General features: G+C 45.0%; 1 long non-coding RNA gene across 1 annotated transcript; it reads left to right on the top strand.

Annotated features, from left to right (window-relative positions):
* The first annotated feature begins 14,907 nt into the window (after nt 1-14,907).
* Nucleotides 14,908-19,849, top strand: LOC142404602 (uncharacterized). Its single transcript, XR_012773909.1, has 3 exons — nt 14,908-14,989; nt 15,365-15,447; nt 19,765-19,849. It is a non-coding gene; the product is annotated as an uncharacterized LOC142404602 (long non-coding RNA).
* Nucleotides 19,850-21,035: the final 1,186 nt, after the last annotated feature.

Raw genomic sequence — 21,035 nt, 5'->3', positions numbered from 1 at the left:
TAATTCACACTGCCTTTACCATATGAGCCAAAGCTAAACGATGCGATCAGTGCCATGCCAAGTATGAGCTAAAAATATCAGAATATTAGATATGAGGACATTAAAATGATCTCTTGGCATGCAGGAGACAGGCTGTCATCCCTACATAGCTGCAACTAGCAGATGATAGTTTCAAACTGGATCTTCTTCCTAAAAAGACCATGTTCCTAATTGCTGAATTACCGAGCACGTCAAAGACTCTCCCTTGCACATATAAAACCCCTGCTTGTTTGGCTGGGAAGTGATTTAGTTTTCCTCACCCACCTGGTTGACCCAGTCCTTGCTCCGGTGATAATGCGCTGATCCTTTGTCATCAGGAAAGGGCTCATCCGTCAGCCGCGAAGGAGGCAGCTGCTTCCCTCCAGCGTGGACTTCAGTGGTCAGGGTAGAGCTCGTGCCTTAGCATCTCCTGGAGGTGATGTGAGCAGCTGGCTCCCCAGAAATGCCTTCTGTCAATCTCATAACTGAGCCCTATTTTTTCCAGAGGTGCCATCAAGGAGCCTGGGTGTCCTGTGTGCAGCTGCGGCTCCCGTGACATGGCAGGGCACCTCCGAGGCTCGGCGCTGGGGTGTCTGCTGTGTCCCGCTCAGGACAGATCTCCTGTCCTGCTGAAGTTCAGGAGCCATCTGTCTTTCACCCTATTGCAAATAGTAAGACAAATCAAATACAAAAGATGTCTTCTTCAAATGTCCAACTGTCTGGTTTAGTGTTCTTGGCTGTTCTTAGCATTTATTACCTGTAACAAATTTCACAAGTTCATTACCGGAATAACAACAGGCTCCAACTGACATCAGTGGTCTATTTTATAATGTCCTATACAACCAGAGGCCTCAGGGCAGGAGGACTGTAGCACACTGAACAATGAAAGATGTAAGGTGACATATGCTGTTAAAACCGGGAAATAATCTGTTTCATGATTTCCCATCCAGCTCCCTACATGCCTGCATTAGAGTCAAAGGTACTTCTTAACAAGAAAATGTGACTATCAATCCAGACAAGAAATTTTAAACAGGTCTTGCCAGGCATCAAATAAAATCTTGCCTTCATGGCTACATCCACCCTACTAAGTAGTGGCACAACGTAGTTCACCTCCATACAGCTATAGGTATAAATTCCTAACCTGAGGCAGGGGTCCCTGCTTGCTGCAGGGAGCTTCTGGCGCGTGCTGCTCCGAAACGTGCCCACATGCCGTCTGGAGAGTGGTACAGGCCAAAACAGCACCAAGAACCGTGGCGACAATTTAATGTCATAGCCAGTGAGGCAGAGGCAGGCCCATGCCCCAGCCCTGTTTAATCTACCAGCCCCGGAGCAGCCCTGAGGCTGAGAGCGAAGACACCCTCCTCGTCCCTCTCACACACGGCTTAGCCTCCTCGCCTCAGCAGCATCATTCGTATCCACGTTTCCTTTTGCTGCAGAAACCTTTAACATCCCCAGGCAGCGAAGATGCAGGGATGAAATACTCGCTAATGTATTCCGAGGCATGGGGCTGTTGAGCTGGTTCACTATCGCTCTTCCCTCTCCTCATTAGCAGCAACGCTAGATTGGATCACTAATTTTCCCTGGGTGCGTTTTGAAGGAGGGGGATGCTCGCTTGAGGAAAACATCTTGAATTTTTAAGAAGTTGCAAAAGAGTCTGTAACTCTGGCAGATTGCGAGGGAGAGGAAATTTGTGGGTTTGAATAACATAAAGTGGCGCCAGCTCCTCTACTTTTATTCCAGGAGAAATTTTATTAACAGTTGGGAAGTATAATCTGACTCCAGATTTCTCCGTCACAGACCTCTCAGGTACGACGTCCTCGGCTACCACAGCAGCAGCAGGAGGGCTGGCTGCGAGGTGTCCACGGGCAGAGCTGGCACAGGGGGAGTGCTGTGGCACCTCTCCTAGAAGCTCACAGCACGATGTGTTTGCTTGCCACAAGTCTGTTTTGCTGTGCTGGGTGCTGTACCGTGGCCCTGGAAAGAGCGTGCTCCGTATTTTGGCGGACGCGGGCTGCGAGGGAGGAGCGCTACGACGGCTCTGCGAAGCGGGGTCCGGAGCAGCGCGCTCACCCAGGCAGCCCCTTGCGCTTTGCAGCTCTCCAACCGACTCGCGCTGGCTCAGGGTAAAAGCCCGGGACAGAAGTTCACAAGTCAGGATTGGGGAACATCTGGTTCACATTTACCCAGAAAAGTTTGCATCAGACACCAACTGCTTGGGCTGATGGGGAGAGGGAGTGTATTTCTCAAGCATCTTCAGACTAGGCACAGTTTCTGAACTTGAAGTAATAAATTAGGGCTTAAGGAAACCATTTGAAATCACATGGCTGAAACAGAGACATTCTCTGAGAAGACATAACTGTTTATGTTAGCAATCTGATTTCTCTTCCCCCTTTTTTGTGCCAACTTTTATAAGAATCTGCATACAGCCTTTGGGAGAAATGTTTGGCCTGCAAACGGGAAAGTTTGCTCAGCAGCACAGTAAAACTGCAGGAGCTCTAAAATGCTCATTTTACAGTATCGTGTGCACTGACACCAGTGTAATATTTAGAGCAATCACTTCCTCACCATTTTCTTCAGCACATATTGGACGCACGAGCCGAAATCAGAAGCGTGCCAGATGTTACCCTAATGTCCCACAAGATGGTGACAAAATAATTCTAATTACACAACACTTTGATTTGTGGTACATACAGACTTAGCGACTCCAAATATTTTCTTGCCATGCAGTTGCATTAAACTCTGCTTATATAACATACTTTGGGCATATTTTAATGGCTTACTCATTTGGCAGCGGTTCATTCTTTCAAGTACTTTGTTGATTATATTTTAAATTAACTTCAGGACTACATAGCGAGTTTCAGTCCTCCCACGTTAGGAGTCACAAGTTCCCTGGATGATGGAGAATGAAAAGCACTTTTATTGCTTCTGATCCATCCCTTGGCCAGACTGCTTCCCCTCCCTCCCTTTGTGATTTTTTTAGTGTGTGAGGTCTTATGGTCCCTAAATTCTTTCCTTTCTGAATTAAGAATGAAAAAATTGGCTTGGTAAATTAGGCATAAGAAAGGTGGCCACTGTAGAGCAGGTACATGATCTCCAGAGGCAAAGCCGGGAATAAAGATGGTGGGGGAAGAACTGAAGCTCCAGAAGCACAGGATGGCTGGAAATCACCTCCCCTGCCCTTAGCCCCCATGTAGTTTATTAGACTTTCTTCTTTTCTTTTCTTTTCTTTTCTTTTCTTTTCTTTTCTTTTCTTTTCTTTTCTTTTCTTTTCTTTTCTTTTCTTTTCTTTTCTTTTCTTTTCTTTTCTTTTCTTTTCTTTTCTTTTCTTTTCTTTTCTTTTCTTTTCTTTTCTTTTCTCTTCTCTTCTCTTCTCTTCTCTTCTTTTCTTTTCTTTTCTTTTCTCTTCTCTTTTCCTTTTCTTTTCTTTTCTTTTCTTTTCTTTTCTTTTCTTTTCTTTTCTTTTCTTTTCTTTTCTTTTCTTTTCTTTTCTTTTCTTTTCTTTTCTTTTCTTTTCTTTTCTTTTCTTTTCTTTTCTTTTCTTTCCTTTCCTTTCCTTTCCTTTCCTTTCCTTTCCTTTCCTTTCCTTTCCTTTCCTTTCCTTTCCTTTCCTTTCCTTTCCTTTCCTTTCCTTTCCTTTCCTTTCCTTTCCTTTCCTTTCCTTTCCTTTCCTTTCCTTTCCTTTCCTTTCCTTTCCTTTCCTTTCCTTTCCTTTCCTTTTCTTTCCTTTTCCCTTTCCTTTTCCCTTTCCTTTTCCCTTTCCTTTTCCCTTTCCTTTTCCCTTTCCTTTTCCCTTTCCTTTTCCCTTTCCTTTTCCCTTTCCTTTTCCCTTTCCTTTTCCCTTTCCTTTCCTTTCCTTTCCTTTCCTTTCCTTTCCTTTCCTTTCCTTTCCTTTCCTTTCCTTTCCTTTCCTTTCCTTTCCTTTCCTTTCCTTTCCTTTCCTCTGCTTTGCTTTGCTTTTCTCTTTTCTTTTCTTTTCTTTTCTTTTCTTTTCTCTTCTTTTCTCTTCTTTTCTTTTTTTTTCTTTTCTTTTCTTTTCTCTTCTTTTCTCTTCTTTTCTTTTCTTTTCTTTTCTTTTCTTTTCTTTTCTTTTCTTTTCTTTTCTTTTCTTTTCTTTTCTTTTCTTTTCTTTTCTTTTCTTTTCTCTTCTTTTCTCTTCTTTTCTCTTCTTTTCTTTTCTTTTCTTTTCTTTTCTTTTCTTTTCTTTTCTTTTCTTTTCTTTTCTTTTCTTTTCTTTTCTTTTCTTTTCTTTTCTCTTCTCTTCTCTTCTCTTCTCTTCTCTTCTCTTCTCTTCTCTTCTCTTCTCTTCTCTTCTCTTCTCTTCTCTTCTTTTCAAACAGTTTTGGCTATTTGCTTTTTGGGGCAACCAAGTTGAGAAACTTGAAAGAGACCTGAACTGCAGAACTCAGTTCTCGAAAATCCTGCCCTCAAACTGGACACTGGAGACGGAGCAGGCATCCCACTTTATAAACTGCTTGTCTTTTGGGGGTAAATGTATTGTCCAATATTAGAAACAGTTGCTTCCCTGGGTCCTATTGTTTTAGAAACAATAAAGGAGACAAAGCCTTTTTTTAGCCTGTCAAGGGACAATAGAAATACCCTGTAAATACTAGCTCTTCATTTTGGTGAAGGCAGGAGCTGATTTTCATAGACTGAATGGCTCCGGCCCTTCAGGTGCCTGAAAAAGATTGTAAAGAAAAATGCATTCCCAGCTGTAGCCGTGGGTTTCTATCAATAGATGGCAAGATCAGACTAGTCCTTTGGCGGAGACTTACAAATGCATTTCAGTGACTTAAAAGCCATAGGACCAGATTTTCAAAGGTGTTTAGACATCTAATTCCCAGGGATTTAAATATGAATTTGGTGTCTAAATACGTTCCATTTCTGGCCAGAAGTACCACTTAAAAATGATTTATGCATTCAGAAGCCAATGTTAAAGGCAAAGCCTGTGCGATAAAGCAGGGCTGTGCAGAGACACCCAGCCTGTTCTGAACAAGCCTGTTTGGCTATCAGAAGCGGTGCACCCACGTGAGCATGCCAGCCCACCCAGGAAAATCAGCCCTGCTGAGGCATGTACTTAGATCATCTTCAAAATCTCACCTCCCGCCCTCAGCACTGCAAAGACATTTGCTGTGAATTTCTTCCCTATGGATTTTGGCCACAACCAACACAGGCTGATTGCAATGCACTTGTAGTTTTTAATACTGCATATGAGATTCAGTTGGATTTATTGTGGCAACATTTAGCTCCTACCCTGGGAGACGGGACGTAGCCAGTTGGAAAAAGCACACTTTGATGGCAGTGTAAGCGGCAGCAAGTAAAATGGTTTGAACTCAGGGACAGCCCTCTCCTCAGCAGCAGTAGCTTAGTAGGACTTGGTGGGGCTTATAATTTTCCCACTTTCATTCTAATTTTAAAGGTTATTCTCCCTCTCTCTATCTCCCCCTCTCCCTCCCTCTCTGTGTCTCTTTCTCCAAACGCCATGTAATCTGCATCCCAGACCTGCTCCGTGGCAAATTCCCATGCAGGTGCATCTACATGTTGTGCATTATTCCACACCTCCGCTATCGTCTGATGCTGTCTTTGACACCTGGCAGTGGAGGAAACCCTGCCCTCCCCTGCCAGCAAGGCCACGCTGAATGAGTTCCTGCTGTCTACACCCACTTTTAGCTTGTTTTTACATCTAAGCAACGCGGATGATCACAAGCATAACCATGCTTGTCTGGAAGTGGGCTATTCACACTTGTATAATTTTCAAATAAGAAGCTAGATGCCTAAACCCATGTTCAACATATAAATAAACATGACCTAATTTTAAGCATCTGCCATTCCTGTGGCCTTTGCAGACATTATTTAAATGTGCAATCTTTGGCACCCAACTGGGAAAGTTTTGGCTTATGTTTCCAGAGACCTGTAAGAAAGCTCATTTGTGTGCTGTTATTTTAAAGGCATAAATACAGTGATCTGAAAGCAGGCTTCTGGGCTTACCATCAATCCTGGACAAAACATCAGCATTACTGATAGAGTTCTCTTTGCAGCAGAATGCTATCAGCTATGCCAGTTGATATGGTTTTATGGAAAACAGCTCTTGTCAGACTCACCTGGTATCATTTTTCAAGCTATTTTAACACAGATGTTTTAACAAAATAAGGGTGGTTGATAAAGGTTTTAAGACTGATAAAATTTATTTAGGCTTCTGCAGAGCATTTAACACAATCATCGTTTTTCTTCATTAGCAGAAGCAACAAAAATGTAACTGTAGAAGAACAAACATCCTCAGATAACTGTTTTTCTAGTCAGGCCCCACAGGGACTGGTTCTTGGCCCAATGAGGGGGAAAAAATCACTAAGCTATGAATGAAAAATGCCACAGAAAATGCAGAGCCCCTCCATTCTTAGTTGGCTTTCCAACTAGAAGGCCAGCTAGATCAGGTTGCTCAGGATCTCCTTGTATAGTTGAGTTTTGAACATCTCCAACAATGGAGATTCCACAGTCTCTGAGCATCCTTTTCCAGTGTTTGACTACCCTCATAGTGGGGAAAAAAAAATTATGTCTTTACTATCTAATTGGAATTTTCTGTGTTGCAATTTGCATCTGCTGCCTTATGCACTTCCAGAAAGAGTATGGTTTCTTCTTCTCTATACACCTGTTAAATTTTTGTACATAGTAATAAGGTCCCCCCCAAAAGCCACCTCTTCTCTGGACTGAACAAGCCCAGCTCTCCCAGCCTCTCCTTATAGGCCTTGTGCTCCAGCCCCTGACCATCTTGGTGGCCCTCCGCTGCACTTGCTCTGCTTTGTCAATGTCTTTCTTGCACTAGAGAGGACCAAAACTGGACAAAGTATGCCAAACCTGGTTTCACAAGTGCTGAATATAAGGGAATTTGATGTCTGCAAAACCACTGAGAGTGCACCTCATCCTGTTGTCCAGATTTTTAATAAAGATGTTGAACTGTATTGGCTTCAGTGTTGATCCCTGAGGATGCCACTATTAACCAGACACCGGATGGACTTTGCCCTGCTGCTCACCATCCTTAGTCTTTCTGGTCACTGTGCATCTAGCCAATTTCCATCTATCCTGTAGTCCAAGTCTCTCACCCATGTCTCACCAGTTTGGCTATAAAGATACTGTAGAAAGCCTTGCTAAAGTCAAAGCATGACAATATGTCCTGCTCTCCCCTTGTCCGGCTGCCAGCCATCTCATCACAGAGGGCTATCAGGTTGGTAATCTCCTCTGGCAAACCCACTCTGGCTGTTCCCAAGCACTTTCCCATCTTTTATGTCCATGGAAGTGGCTTCTAGGGGGTTCTGCTCCATAAACTTTCAGGGACTGAGGCACAATGGTCTGTTTAGCCTCAGAACAAAATGAAAGTCCGAATATTTCTCTACATTGGAAACGACTCCTAATACTCCTGTTCAACCTCTTCATAAATCATCTGGATGATGGGATTGACAGCACTCTCATCAAGTTTGCTGATGACACTAAACTGGGTGGTGAGGTGGACATGTCAGAATGGAGAAACATCTTACAGACAGACCTGGAGAATCTGGAAGAGTGGGCTAGCAAGAACGGTATGAAGTTTAACAAAGACAAGTAAAAGGTCCTGCACCTGGGACAAAATAACCAAAGAGTCCAGTACAGGCTAGGATTTGTGTGGCTGGGGAGCAGCCTTGCTGAAAAGGACCTGGGCATCCCAGTGAACAGCAAGCAGTGTTGGATCTTTGGCTGCAGCCACAGGGGCATTACTAGCAGAGATAGAGACATGATCATCCCACTCTACTCAGCGCTTATCAGGCCACACCTGGAGTAATGTGTCCAGTTCTGGTCCCCACAATTCAAAAAAGATGCAGACAGACTGGACAGGACCCAAAGGAGTGCCACAAAGATGATGAAGAGGTTGTAGAACCTGCCCTTTGAGGAAAGACTGAAGGAGTTACGTGTCTTCTTCTTTAAGAAGAGAATACTGTGATATTCTTCTCTTCCTGAGAAGGGAAGAGAAGGCTCAGGTGGGACCTCATCCCAGTATTCCAGTACTTAAAGGGCAGCTACAAAGAGGACGGAGGCTCTCTCTTCACAAGGAATCACATAGAGAAGACAAAGAACAATGGGTACAAGCTGCACCAGGAGAGGTTTCACCTTGATATACGGAAGAAATTTTTTACAGTGAGAACAATCATTCACTGCAATAACCTTCCCGGGGACATGGTAGAGTCCCCATCACTGGAGGTTTTCAGGATGCAATTGGACAGGGTGCTAGATAATCTCATCTAATCTCCCTTTCCCACAAAAGGTTGGACCAGATGATCTTTTGAGATCCTTTCCAACCTGCGCTGTCCTACATACTAGATGATCTTTAAGGTCCCTTCCAACCCAAACCATTCTATGATTCTATGATTCTACGTTTCTACGTTTCTAATTTACAGGCACTGAGAGTGTGCGTTTTGTAATTACTCAATTTATGAGTTTTTAAGACAACTATAGAGTAAAATTAGGCCAGAATCAGGAAAAGACATGAATGTCCTGAGTTCTGTGTCACTGTTTCATCCAAAAATGTGGCCAAATATTTTCTGACCATTATTCCTTTCCCTCTTGTGGCCAGCATGACACATAGGCTGTTCACTTTCAGTGGATGTTATTCTTGATACTGGTTTCTATCAGCACAGGTCTGCTCGAGCTGGAAATTGCTAATTAGACCAGAAATGGAGGACAGCTACAGTCTGGGGGGGCATATGAGCCTCTTTTGCAAGCCAACACATAACTGCAGCCCCCGGGCCCTGGGGAGCGATGGCGAGGGGAGCAGGCGTGGGCTGAGGAATGGCACATCTCTCCAGACTCCATGGCCCCTGGGGGAGATGCAGCAGTGGGGAAAGCGGTTCACATCCACTGCGCTTCGCAGCCTGGTGAAAAGATCAGCCTCCTCCTCACCGGCTGGCAGACGGGGTGTGAAACACCATTCCCTTCGCTCCATGGCACCCCGTATTGGGATGGAGACTTCTGGAAGGGGGAGGGGAGGTCGGGGATGGAGGGAGGGAAGCTGTGACCTCTCTAACTGCCTTGGCAGGATCTGGCAGAGCTCTGCTGCCAGAGCTCTTCAGCATGGCAGAGGGCCCGGTGCAGTGCGGCAAAGCCATTCCCTCCATGTCTTCAAAACTGAGCTCTGTCATCACTTCTGCCACCTCCCTCGCCTCTCTTCTAAAGAAAAAAACTGCTTTCTGAAATTTCTGGAGCAAGATATTCTCTGAAAGCTGCCTTTTGCTGATCCCACCCTGAAAACTCAAAATGTTGCAGCGTTTGGGAACACGCATGAAGAAGAAAAGCTCAGTGCTGGATTAAAGCCACTTTTGGCAAAAGATAAAAGACAGTCTCTCTCTCTCTCTCCTGCACACACACACATAGACAAATAGGAAGAAAAACTCTCAGGGGCACAATCAATTACAGTTCATATCTCTTCTGGGCTGTCAGAGATAGTCACTGGCACGGGCCCTGCTGGAGTGCAAACCCAAAAGGGATTTACAAAAACAAATCCTCAGCTGGTGTATACCTTGTATACCAGCATAGCCCACAGCAATTTGTAGAACAGGAGGAAGAAGACTACTATATGATGATACGCAAGCACAATGAATATTCTTCTCTTAAATTGAATTTCCTCTGGCCTTCTGTAGTGAATTGACTGAAACAAAGGCTCTGCTGTTTCACGCTGTTCATGAAAGTTCAACATTTTTGGAAATTTGACTCAGTCCCAACCAGGACAGACATGATCTTTACACAGAGCTGTATGTATAAATGCAGATACGAATAGGAAATTCTAAAAATATTTAACTTGGAAAACTGAATATCCAATATGAAATGCAGACCTAGTGATGGTGTATGGTATTGTCCATTCTGCTGCTGCTGGTGGTGGCTGTAAAACTAGCCAGAGTATGGATAGCAAACTCAGAGAGAAATCACACTGGAAGATAACCTGAAAAACTCACCAGACCTTCCTTGACAAAAACAACAGCGTGCATTTCATCAGTTACAACTGGGAAACACAGCTCAATTGCAAATATTTGAACCAACCCAGACTTAAATATTTGTTCTGTTATCAGGTGATTGGTGCTAGGTTGTCGTGACAGCCGTGTAAATCCAGGCTAACATGGCTAACGTGAATGATGGGGAGCTGCACTGGAGTCGCGCAGGAAAACGCCGTGTTGACTTGATTTGGTTATACAAAACATTGGAACAAGTACTGGGAATTTTTCTGCAGGAATACATGGGCTTAATGTTGGAGAACGATTGAAAAGCAATGACTCGAGAGCCATCCTCGACCAGCACATGCTTTAGGTTTGTTAGGAGCTGAGCCATGACTGTAAAAGCCCCATCCTTCAGGCTCCCATCAGGCTCCAAAGCCTCCTCTGGCAACAACAGATCAAAAGGCCTGTAAGGACAGATCAAAAAGACTTAATAGATGCCCCAGGTCCACAGGGCAGGCTGAGAAATATAGGGGGATGTGGGTCTCGGCATCCCCTGTGTGCTGCCCTACTGGGAGGCAGCAGCATGTGCTCCCAGCTGGCATCGCGTCTTGGTGGTGCCAGTGAAGGCGTGCGAGGGGTCCTGCGTCGGGGATGCGACCTGGCCAGGGGCTTGCTTAACCCAGACCTGCCGCTGACAGGGATGTCCGAGCAGCCCCAGCCGCAAATGCACCTCAGAGAAAGGCGCATGGCAGATGCGTCTTCAGCCCACGGTTTTGAAATTGTTTCCTCCTGCTTTATGGTTTACTCCTGTTAAGTGCTGGCAATAGCTTTGAGTGAGCAGAAATCACAGTCTGCTCACAAATGTGTCAGAAGAGGGACACTAAAAGTAGCCAGTGATTTGTCATGAGTTAACTGATGTGAGACACAACCCGGGGTTTGTAAGGTACAGGGGAACTGACATGTCAAAGCGACATCAAAAATAGTTGAAATCCCCTGGATAAGTGTTACCATCAATTACTCCACTTCAGCTTTTGGGCCAAAGTCCGAGGGCAGGCGCAGTATTTCAATCACTTCTCTGAACACTTGCGCCAGAGAAAGCACAAAGACTCTGCAAGTTGCACAAACTTGTTAGACCATGAGACCATAGTCCCTGAATCGCCCTGCAACCGCTTGCGGTGGCGCTTGTAAAGGATGCTCTTCGGGTGCGGGGCTGGTTCAGTCTGCTGATGCTAAATTCAGCTGGGGCTGTACAGGCCTGAGCAGACCTGGAGAGTGCTAATGTGCTGCTCGTGGCTCCGTTTGCCTGCCGTACCCAAACCCCTGAGCCTTTCCCAGTGCTTTGGGCTGTAGCCAGCAGGTAATGCAGGGCTGTGCAATATTGCTCTCCATCTTCAGCCAGTTCCCTCCCCCTCCCCACGCACCCCCTTCTCAAGCCTGATGCAAACGCGTTGCTTATTTATTTCGATGTTACATTCAGTTTATCTCACACCCTTCTTAAATTTTCGTTTCTGGCCTCCTTGCAGATTTTTGCGATCCGAGTGCAGAGGTGCTGTGTGTGGGTGCAGGAAGGGAAGTGGCAGAAATTGAGAGTCTGGCTCGGGGGGACAGCAGGGACCCATCTCACCCAAGGGGCCCTGGGGACCTGCTTTGGGTTTTAGGAGCCCAGGAGGCCCCAACCCGGGTGGTAGAATCGCAGTAATAAATAAAAAATTCAGTTTAAAGCTGCAGCGAAGACAAGTTACGAGTGTAAATTAGAAGCCTAAATCCTACTCGACAGCTCTTAAGATCTGGGGCAATGATTTGAGCCACATGTCTGATTATAGTAATGGCATATTTTAACATTGCTTGTAACCAAGCTTAATCTTCACTGTACACAGTACCTCAGTGTCTACAAAGGGCAGTCTCTGCATTACAAGCCTGGGCAGCTGGTGTGGGCAGAGGAGCTCGAGGGCGACGTTAGTCCGGGGAACGGGAGCAGGATCAGACCTTCTGGTTCTGAGCAGAGGCCGAAGGTTTCTGCGGTTACAGGGGAAGAGAGAGCCGCTGAGCAATTAACAGCCTGGTTTCTGGTGAGCAGGCGTTTCTAAGGGCCAGGGAGACATGCCTGAGCAGCCATTTCGAAAACAGCCCAAGCTGTGCGATGCTCAGTGGGTCCTGCCACCCGTGTCGCCCCTGCTCTGCAGGGCAGGGCTGATTTACCCAGCCCGAATCGGGATGCTGGGGCTCTGTCAGTGGCTTCGGACGTGCCTCCATCCCAAGGAAAAGCTTGCAAAACTTCATTCATTCAAATTTTCACTAATTGTTACTGATGGTTAGTATACACATGCTTCAAACTCTGCTGGACATGGCACCTTTGTGCACTGCTTTTCATGTGATCACCACAGAGCGTGGCAGGAGTTGTTGAATTCAGAGAGGTTATTGAAAAATCATCGCCTGAGGAGTATAGAGAAGAAGAATTGGGGGGGGGGGGGGCTCAGTTTTGCTTTTTTCTTTTTTTACCGTTTTTCTAAATATTGTGGGGCATGTTGTGGAAAAATTTTAGCCATCTGTCTAACGGATATTAGTAAAGTGGAGACTGTGTTAAAAATAAAGTGCCAGGTTGTCCTCTGCAGAAAGTTAATAAAAAGAAGGAAGTGAAAGACTGCTCATTATTTTTAATGACTTTGCTTTCCAGCAGAGTGCCTGTATCTCCCTGCCTTTACATTCTGCCTTATTTCAGTTCATTATGGCACATTCAACTGCTCTGGAGAATGATGGCTTTGTTCTAAAGCACTGAATTTATCAAAAGGCCCCCGGCCCAGCCTGACCAGGCTGTTAATCACAGCCCCGCTGCCAGGAGGAGGATGCCGAGAAGAGCCCGATGCACGGCGAGTGCAGCCCGGAGAGCTGGGAGCTCTTTGGTGGGGAGAGCCATGCCGGGCACTGGCGCTGCTGAACGCCACGTGCAAAGCCGTCATCGGCGTCAATTAAGTGGTGCTTGGCCACTGCCTGAAAGTTTTCTGTGTGCACATCTCTACATTTGCCTCTCTTACTGGCTCCACCTGACACGAACCTCTCATTCCCTGTCAACGGGTATTTGCTTCATTAACTTTAAAATATAGGATACGTTTTGCAGGTCAGAGGATGAAGATTCATGAGTGTGCAATTCAGAGCACAGTATCAAGCAAAGCACCCAGAGCATTCAGCTAAATCTGCAAGCTCCTTGCAGGGAGCATACAGCAAGCAGAAAAGCTAAAAGCAGAAGCTGCATTTCCAGATTTGAGAACCAATAGATTTCTCAGCAGCCTTGCTTGCAAAATTCCACGCTGTGATTCTCTTAATCTAAAACTCTTCTGCTATGCTCTTTGCATAAATCAAGGCCCACATTACAGACAGGTTTTTATAGCACTACAGTTACAGTGATTGGTTTGGAAACAAGATGCGCATTTTCTAGAGCTCAGAGGAATCACCAAAAAGGGGTCCACAGCCAGGGTCCAGGGTCTTTCCAGGACTTTTTCTTACAGCTCCTAACAAACTCATTTACCAGCAGATTTTGTGCTCATGCTCTGCCTCCTCTTCTTGCTTATTGATGGTCGTGGCCCTGCAGCAAAACCTTCCTCATGCATCTCATATGTAATGTGAGTGCATTCTCCTAAACGCCATGGAGAAGCCACTGCGTGGCTTGGGGCAGCACCAGGGCATGCAGGGAGACCTCGCACAGCTGTGCTCACAGCTGGATTGCCTCCCTGGCTCTTTCCACGCCTTTCCTGTAGCTGTTGCTCCCAGTCTCAGCTGCTGCTCCTGGGGGTATGGAGGCTCGTGGGAAACTGAATTCAGGCAATTCATAACCCCAAGGGGCTTCCAGCACAAATGATGTTCCACTGGGACAACAGTCCTCAAGACCAGCCTGGCCAACGGGAGGAGGATCGGATTTTCCTGGGGTTGGGGCAAGGGTTGGATGGGATGGCAAGGAGCTGGTACTGGTCCGTTAAATTCTAGGCACAGCAGGCTGGCTGATATTTTGAATTCGCTTATGTTTTAACACAGAACAAAGCCAAAACTCATTTATATTGGCAAACCACATTTTTTGCCTGTCTTAATCCAGGAAATGAGAACCATGACCAGAAGTGTAGTGCCCTTGTCTAAACACTGGCATGCCGGTGCTTAGAAAAAAAGACTCTGCCGTGATTCTTCCCAATTGGCTGCAGAGTGAAACGAGAGCTTCAGCCAGGGAGGAAAATGAGCCCGTTCCTGCGTGGAAACTCAGCACGCAGTCAGGCAGAGATTTTTTGGGCGTAGGGGGAGTTGTTTGTTTGCTTTCCAGCCCTACCAGACACCGAACTTGGCTGTACCCTGACAAGATGCTACAAAGCACTCTTCTGGCAGTAAGTTAACAAGAGAAACATTTGATAGATGCCTACTGGCAAGCTAATTAGAAGAGAAGGATTCACTGGATTGCAGGAAAAACAAAGGAAGGAAATCAAAATGTTCAGGCAGATCATTTAAGGTCCTCATCCTGGGAGAGGGGGAGTAACTGGTTTCATTTCCCAGAGGCTAATCCTGCTCTAATTGACTTATTATTGGAGTCTGAAGGAAAACAATCCATGTGGCCATGGGGAAGGCGTGACTGCGGCTGCTGTGTGGGGGGACACGGGGAGATAATAGGTTGCAGTGTGTGAAGTGACACGGGGTAACGTTGGTCATGTGCAGGTCTCGGTGGCGTAAGATCCCTAACTGGGCACAGTGGTTAGTGTTATTCTGTAGATGGGGAGCATTGAGAACAGGCTCATGATTCATTTTGACTCAGTGGTTTCAAACGCATTGGTCTTCCGTGAGAAAAAGCTCAACCTCTTTCTAAACACAGACCAGATGATGAGGGATCACACGTTACAACATGATAGCTATGGCTTACTCATGAACTACAGAAAACAAACTACATATTTACAAACCAAACTCAGGACAGCGAGATCCTGGTTTTGTGAGAGGCGATGCTATGCACGTGGTACGACAGAGCTTTAAGGACAAAGATGCATCGAAATACAGTAAGTCTGGGAGCCGAGCAAAGGCTGAGGAGATTTGCATTTTTCAGCATTAGGAAAATCTGTTGTGCTTTCCATTAACACTGTAAAATTATTTTGAGTCCCTAGTTTGCATAATTAAAATACATCGCTAGAAAGGAATTCAAATTTGGGCTAAATTACACTGAGGAAACTACGTTCAGTTTTGATCATTTTGCTTGACAAGGACTTTTTGGTATTAGAAATGCACTGAAGATATACTATTACTAAAATAACAACTATTATGGAATGCCTAAGGGATACAATTCATTATCCAGATAAACTTTCAAATAAGCAGACATAAATGCATGCTAAATTGCAATAAAATTCCTGTGGAATTACATATTTCTTCCGTAACAGGCCGGGCGATCTCATCTCACGATTGTTACTACTGTGACTACCACAGCTCTCCAGGGAAGTTTCGAAGACACAGTGAGCTTCAGGTATGGTTAGACACTATGAGTATACAGTAAATTAAAGAAACGAAACACAGAAGAGGAAAATCCAGCAAACAGTACAACTGTGTAGAAAAATACCTTCCGCCTCTTCAGATAAACTTTGATCTAAGACGTATTTTCTTGCCTGAAATTGGTGGAAATGCCTTTTCTCCAGAAGGGCCTGAAAGGAATGAGCAAGTGTTGAAACAGGTGACTACGTGAAGATCCCATCAGATATTTGATGAATAGCTGTGGTTTGGCAAGGAAGGTGTAGAAATCTGGTACCTTCTGTTGAACCAGGTTTTCTGAGATTTTGGGCCAGGCTTTTCAAGTAGGGTTTTTTGTTTGAGTGTTTCCAAGGGGAAACTGGTAAAAAAAAAGAATAGCCTAAAATCAGCACTCCAGAAGGATTTCACATTGCTGGAGTACGCGTATGTGCAGGCGATGGGCATTGCTAAGTAAGAGAAAAGCTCATAGGAAAGCAAAGAGCCAAGGCACACCACTCAAGTCTGCAGATTCACCTAGGATACAGCTATGGGAAGACAAAAAATTGGAAATGTTCCTCTCTGAATACAGCACGTTGCAGATGGAAAATGAGATGTGTCAGCCAGCTGAGTGCAGGGACTCATTTCACTCCACTGGTTCAAGGTGGGAACACTTCTGCCAACACTTGGGGCTCTGCTTGGCGACTGGGTGAAATGTTAGATCTGTAGTTTGTCAGGGAGGGCGTGCAATTCTAACAGCTGCTCCAGAACCGCCTTTTCTTGTCACGCAGACAAAGAAATACATCTGCACATTTTACTAAAGTGCTCTGAAGTTAGAAAATTTCAGAAATTCTAAAAATCCTTTAAAACTTTGGCCTTACTGCAGACTTTTTCATGTGGAAGAACCAGCTGTTGTACCACATAGTAAAGTAAAAAATAAAAATAAACACAGGTGCTGGAGGCAGGGAAAAAAGCTCTCAGAGAAATTAGTGCATTTCTCACTTATTAGGACATTTCCTTGATTTTAAACATAATTTATTCTGTTTCAGCCGCATGGTTTCTGCACATTTCCTTTGAAACATCTGTAATTCTTTCTGGCAGAGATCCGAGGCAACACAGCGTAGTCTCATCTGGGAACAGTGTCCTAGGAAAGCGAAAATATCCCAAAGCTGTAAAGAAAATAAAAATAATAAGTTAGCATTGAAGGGCTTGAATGAAAAACCGGACTAGATCAGAAATAAGTGAGTCTCCTCACCCGGTGACTTGGGCAAGACGGACGAGGAGGAGGATGGTGTCAGCCCGCCCCGCGCGGCAGCAGGCCTGGGAGAGACGGCCTTCCTCCAGCCTCTGGGACTCGTCAAGCCCCGTTTCTGGTGGCCTCGCGTTTCGTGGCTGGCTGACTTTTTAACTCAATTATAACAGGAGCGAGGCATGAACTCTCTCCTCAGCGGAACCCACCCAGGAGAGAGAAACTGCGACCGAGGAGTCACTTGTTTGGAGACTAATAAGGCAAAGCCCTGAAACGTGCTTTCCGCAGAGCGGGGCCCACCAGTTGCTGCAGGATCGTTCGATTCCCCAGGAGAGGACTCCGGCACAAACAAAGCACACAAGCTCCTCAGTCACTGACCGGCTCTGGGGGTTCAGCAAGGGCTGAACACTGAACAAACACCTCGAGTACACCTACCACGTCCCGCACCGCGCGGGGGGGATCTCAAACCCCCGCAGGCTGACAGGCCCACGCGGCGCAGTGCCGTGGCCTGCAGAGACGCGCGCCGAGGTCCCAAAGCCGCGTGGCCACATCAGCACAGCATCCTGCCTGGCCTAATTAAAGGAATGGAGCTAATTAGGCCAGGCACAGTGCCATATTGATTAGATGGCAGAGACACAGCCCTGACATCTAGACGTGCTAGCGGGATAACATAGCACTTGGCTTGCGCGTTACCCGGATAAATCAGAGCCTTTATTCTCTGTAACTGTCAGCGTGGCGCTGCTCGCGAGCACTGCCTTCACATGGACTTTAATGCCGCATTGTGTTTTGTTTTTCTTTAATATTACCCAGAACTCAACAGTCATCTCCCTGTTTTGTGGGCACAGTTCCTGAAATAAGATTAACTTTGTCTCCAGGGGTCACTTCCCAGCCAGCAAACCAAAAGCTGTGCAGGAGAACAAAAACAAGGAATAGAGAGAAGAAAAAAAAAAATCAGGCTGTGTTGCAGACCTTCAGTTTAAGATATGAAAACCTTTCAGGGCTTTTTACGGGGAAATACATAAACCCAGAGATTAGGATTTGCACGTTCAAGCCCTCCATGTTCGTCTAACTGCCGGGAGCTGATGGTCTCCCGGTCAGGGGCTGTGCCTGAACATACAGATCGTTGCATGGATCCACGTCCCAATGGACCCTGTCCCGCAGCCTTCTCTGTCCAGACCCAGCCCGCAGCGCAGCGCCCTGCCGGCAGCCCTGCTAGCTCTGCAGACGTCCTGCGGATGACAGCCCAGCTACAGTAACCGCGGGTGGACCCGTCCTCCTGGGAGTTCTTTTGTGTGGCCTCCCTTTGCCACTTCCATTCTCATCACCTAGGATGTTTCAAAAGGATAGACGTATTTTCTTTTCCTAAATTATTCTAGAGGGGCTGTGAGAATGTTAATATTTATGGGTCTGACTAGCTGGGAAATCAGACTTCTTCATATCACGGCGTAACCATTTTGAAGATGCTGTTTCAAGGAAAAGTGAATCCCAAGGTTCAAGCAGGGCTGAGAAAAAAGAGAATATTTTATTATCTATGATCTCTCTGATCAAAGCAGTACCAAAAGCATTTCTCTGTCTGCAGAGAAAACAATGAGGAATGTGGAGTAGGCAGAAAAGCTAATGCTCATTCAATACTATGTGTGCCTGTACTTCTGAACCCGCTCCCCACCAAAAAAAGAACAGCACAGCCTTTCAGTCTGCAAGCGTGTGCCCACATCTACGTTTATCAGCCTGTAAAGGTCTCTGTTTTATTCCATTTCAGTTTGTAAAGAAATGCAAATGGACTGATTAAGCAAAACTACTTTATTCTACTCTCCCCCCATGGAAAAGGTGAGGGAGCTGTTTTACTTGGGAGCAGACAAGAGGGGGCACTCATGCATTTCCTACACGAGGGCTTTTAATTTACGCTATGTTAGTTGGTAGGAAACGTATCTGAGAGAGTCCGTGCTGAAAAAGGTTGCAGGGAAAAAAAATACCAAATTAACATAACACCATAAAGAAGCAGAAAATTTGTCAGAAATGGAAAGAAGAAAAACGGAGGTGCGTGGGTAATGTTAGAAGACATCCTGGTGCCCCGTGCTGGGAGGCCTGGCTGCAAATCTGCTTAGGTGGGAGGACGAGGTCTTGCAGAAGCAGAGGTGGAAGCGAAGCTCCTATGGGGGTGAAAGAAAGGCTGGGTCTAAAGTGTAGTCCACAGCAGTGAGCCCAAGCTGGCCTCAGGCCCCTTGCAAGCTTTTACATTTTCAGAGTAATGAAAAAGGGCAGGATAGGGGCTGAGAATAGCTGTAAGAGATACAGCTTCAAGGGCAGTCCTCATTTTACTAGTGAAACAGTTTGGGCTGCCTACACAGGGTCACTCAGGAAAGTTAAATAAATCAATCACCTAAAGGTGTGAAGTCAATTTATATAAGTTATAGCACATTAAAGCTCCATGTGAATAGTTTCATTCAGGGTAAATAGCCTTAGATTACTACAGCTTAATTTTCTAGATTAGCAGAAACAAAATATGTTTTGATAGCAAAGTAAAACAAGATGGAGGGAGAATAAATATCCAGTTAGTAAATTGGTCCTTCATCTATGGTCTGTGTTTTTAGCAGCAGAATATCCAAAGCTACTCAGATAGATAGAAAAAATAAAGTTTAAAATGTGGTATAAATATTATCTAACAACCTTAGCTGCAAAAGGCTGTAAGGAGCAGAAAGTGTGTTACGGCAACTAAGGACAAACCGCACAGTGTTCGCTGTGTCACTGCGAGTCCCTTTTGCTGCCCATGTTTCTCTGTGGGCACCCCGACTGGAACTGAACCATATTCCTGCTGCAAACAGCAGAGTCAATTAACTATGAATTAACTTTTAACTAACACAATTTAACTAAATTACCGGATAGTGATATTATCAGAAACATAACTAATTCTTTTATTAAAAACTACATTCATTTGCTGAGTTAAGCGAAACATCAGTCAATCAAAAACTCTGCCTCACTCAGTAAGCTTCCCCTCTCTTCCTTCCCTTAGCTCGCCATCAGGCTCTCCTCAACTTTTTCTTTTCATACCAGTAAAACGAGCCATGCTTGTGTCTTTTTTATCTTTTGTAGGCTTCCCCCATTGGTATCATCGTCACCCCAGGCTCTTCAAGAGATTTACTCTGCTGTACAAATGAACTTCTGATGCTACAACTAAGTGAAACAAAAATACGGGAATTGGCTGAGGTCAGTATGTGCTTGTGGACACTAGTTTGTGAAGTGTACCTCCTTCACAAGGAAACCTGAATTGTAAGCGACTTCTGAAAATCATCAGTTCCCCACTACAACTTTGTAGACTGCTCATTAAAACCAAGACTGGGATTTTCTAAGCAAGTGAATTTCACTAGTCACTTCAGACACCTCGCACAAAATCACTACCTGGGGATGAAATTAGATTAGACAAGGAAATGTTGTACAGCATAGATGTGATAGCATTATAGGTCTGATTTTTTTTTAAATTAATGGCCATATGTAAATGGATTTTTCATTGAACTACTCTATTGTTGGAAATAAAGTTCTACCGCAGACTTTTCCCTAGAACAACCTAGCCGCAAATGCGGTAATGTCCTCAAGGGTCACATTTTCCCTTTGGAAAGGGGAAAATATCAGGCTTGCTTTAGCAAATTTCTGACCTATTTTAACAAGAGGGGTTTGGAAATGTAACTCTACATTGAGTATTACTCAGTTTCCATGACTCTTAGCGGAAACTCCACAGGAATGTGAAAGTGGGAGGAGCAATCCAATGAGAAAATGAAAGCATTGCAGTTAACACTGAGATGTTTAGGGCATTCACTTTAAAAAAGAGGTAAATGCCTGTTTGGGGAGAAAAGGCAGGCTGAAATTAGATTACTGAAAGTTACAAACCCCAAATGTGGCCTAAAAGCTTACAGAACCTCAAGCTCCATGATTCTATCCCCTAGTTTAAAGGCAGTGTGTATTCTCTGTGTAACACATTCACTGTGTAAGACTGATTAGACACCCTGTATAAAACTAAGATATTACTAACTATATGGATCACTTAAGGAAACCAAAAACGGTGTATAAAACAAGAATCTTCTGATGGTTCTGCATAGCCTTTTCAGCAATCTAAGAAGAAACCTGTTCTCTCCTTAATTCACCCTTTTCCCCCAATAAGCTGGTAGAAGTGTTACACAATATACAGAATTTATACCGTAGAAGACAACTGGGTTGAGGCGTATAGGCTCCATCACACCACATAATTAATAATTGGGTTATTTCTCCAACCTTTTCTCTAACAGTTTTGCGCTACCTTCATATTCATTCTTGTAAACTCCCGTTGCCCCAAAAGCAGAGTAAACAATAGCAGAAATATTGTTTACTTC

Source organism: Mycteria americana, chromosome 1 (assembly GCF_035582795.1).
Source record: "Mycteria americana isolate JAX WOST 10 ecotype Jacksonville Zoo and Gardens chromosome 1, USCA_MyAme_1.0, whole genome shotgun sequence".
NCBI lineage: Eukaryota > Metazoa > Chordata > Aves > Ciconiiformes > Ciconiidae > Mycteria > Mycteria americana.
This window is presented reverse-complemented; position numbering and strand designations above follow the sequence as displayed.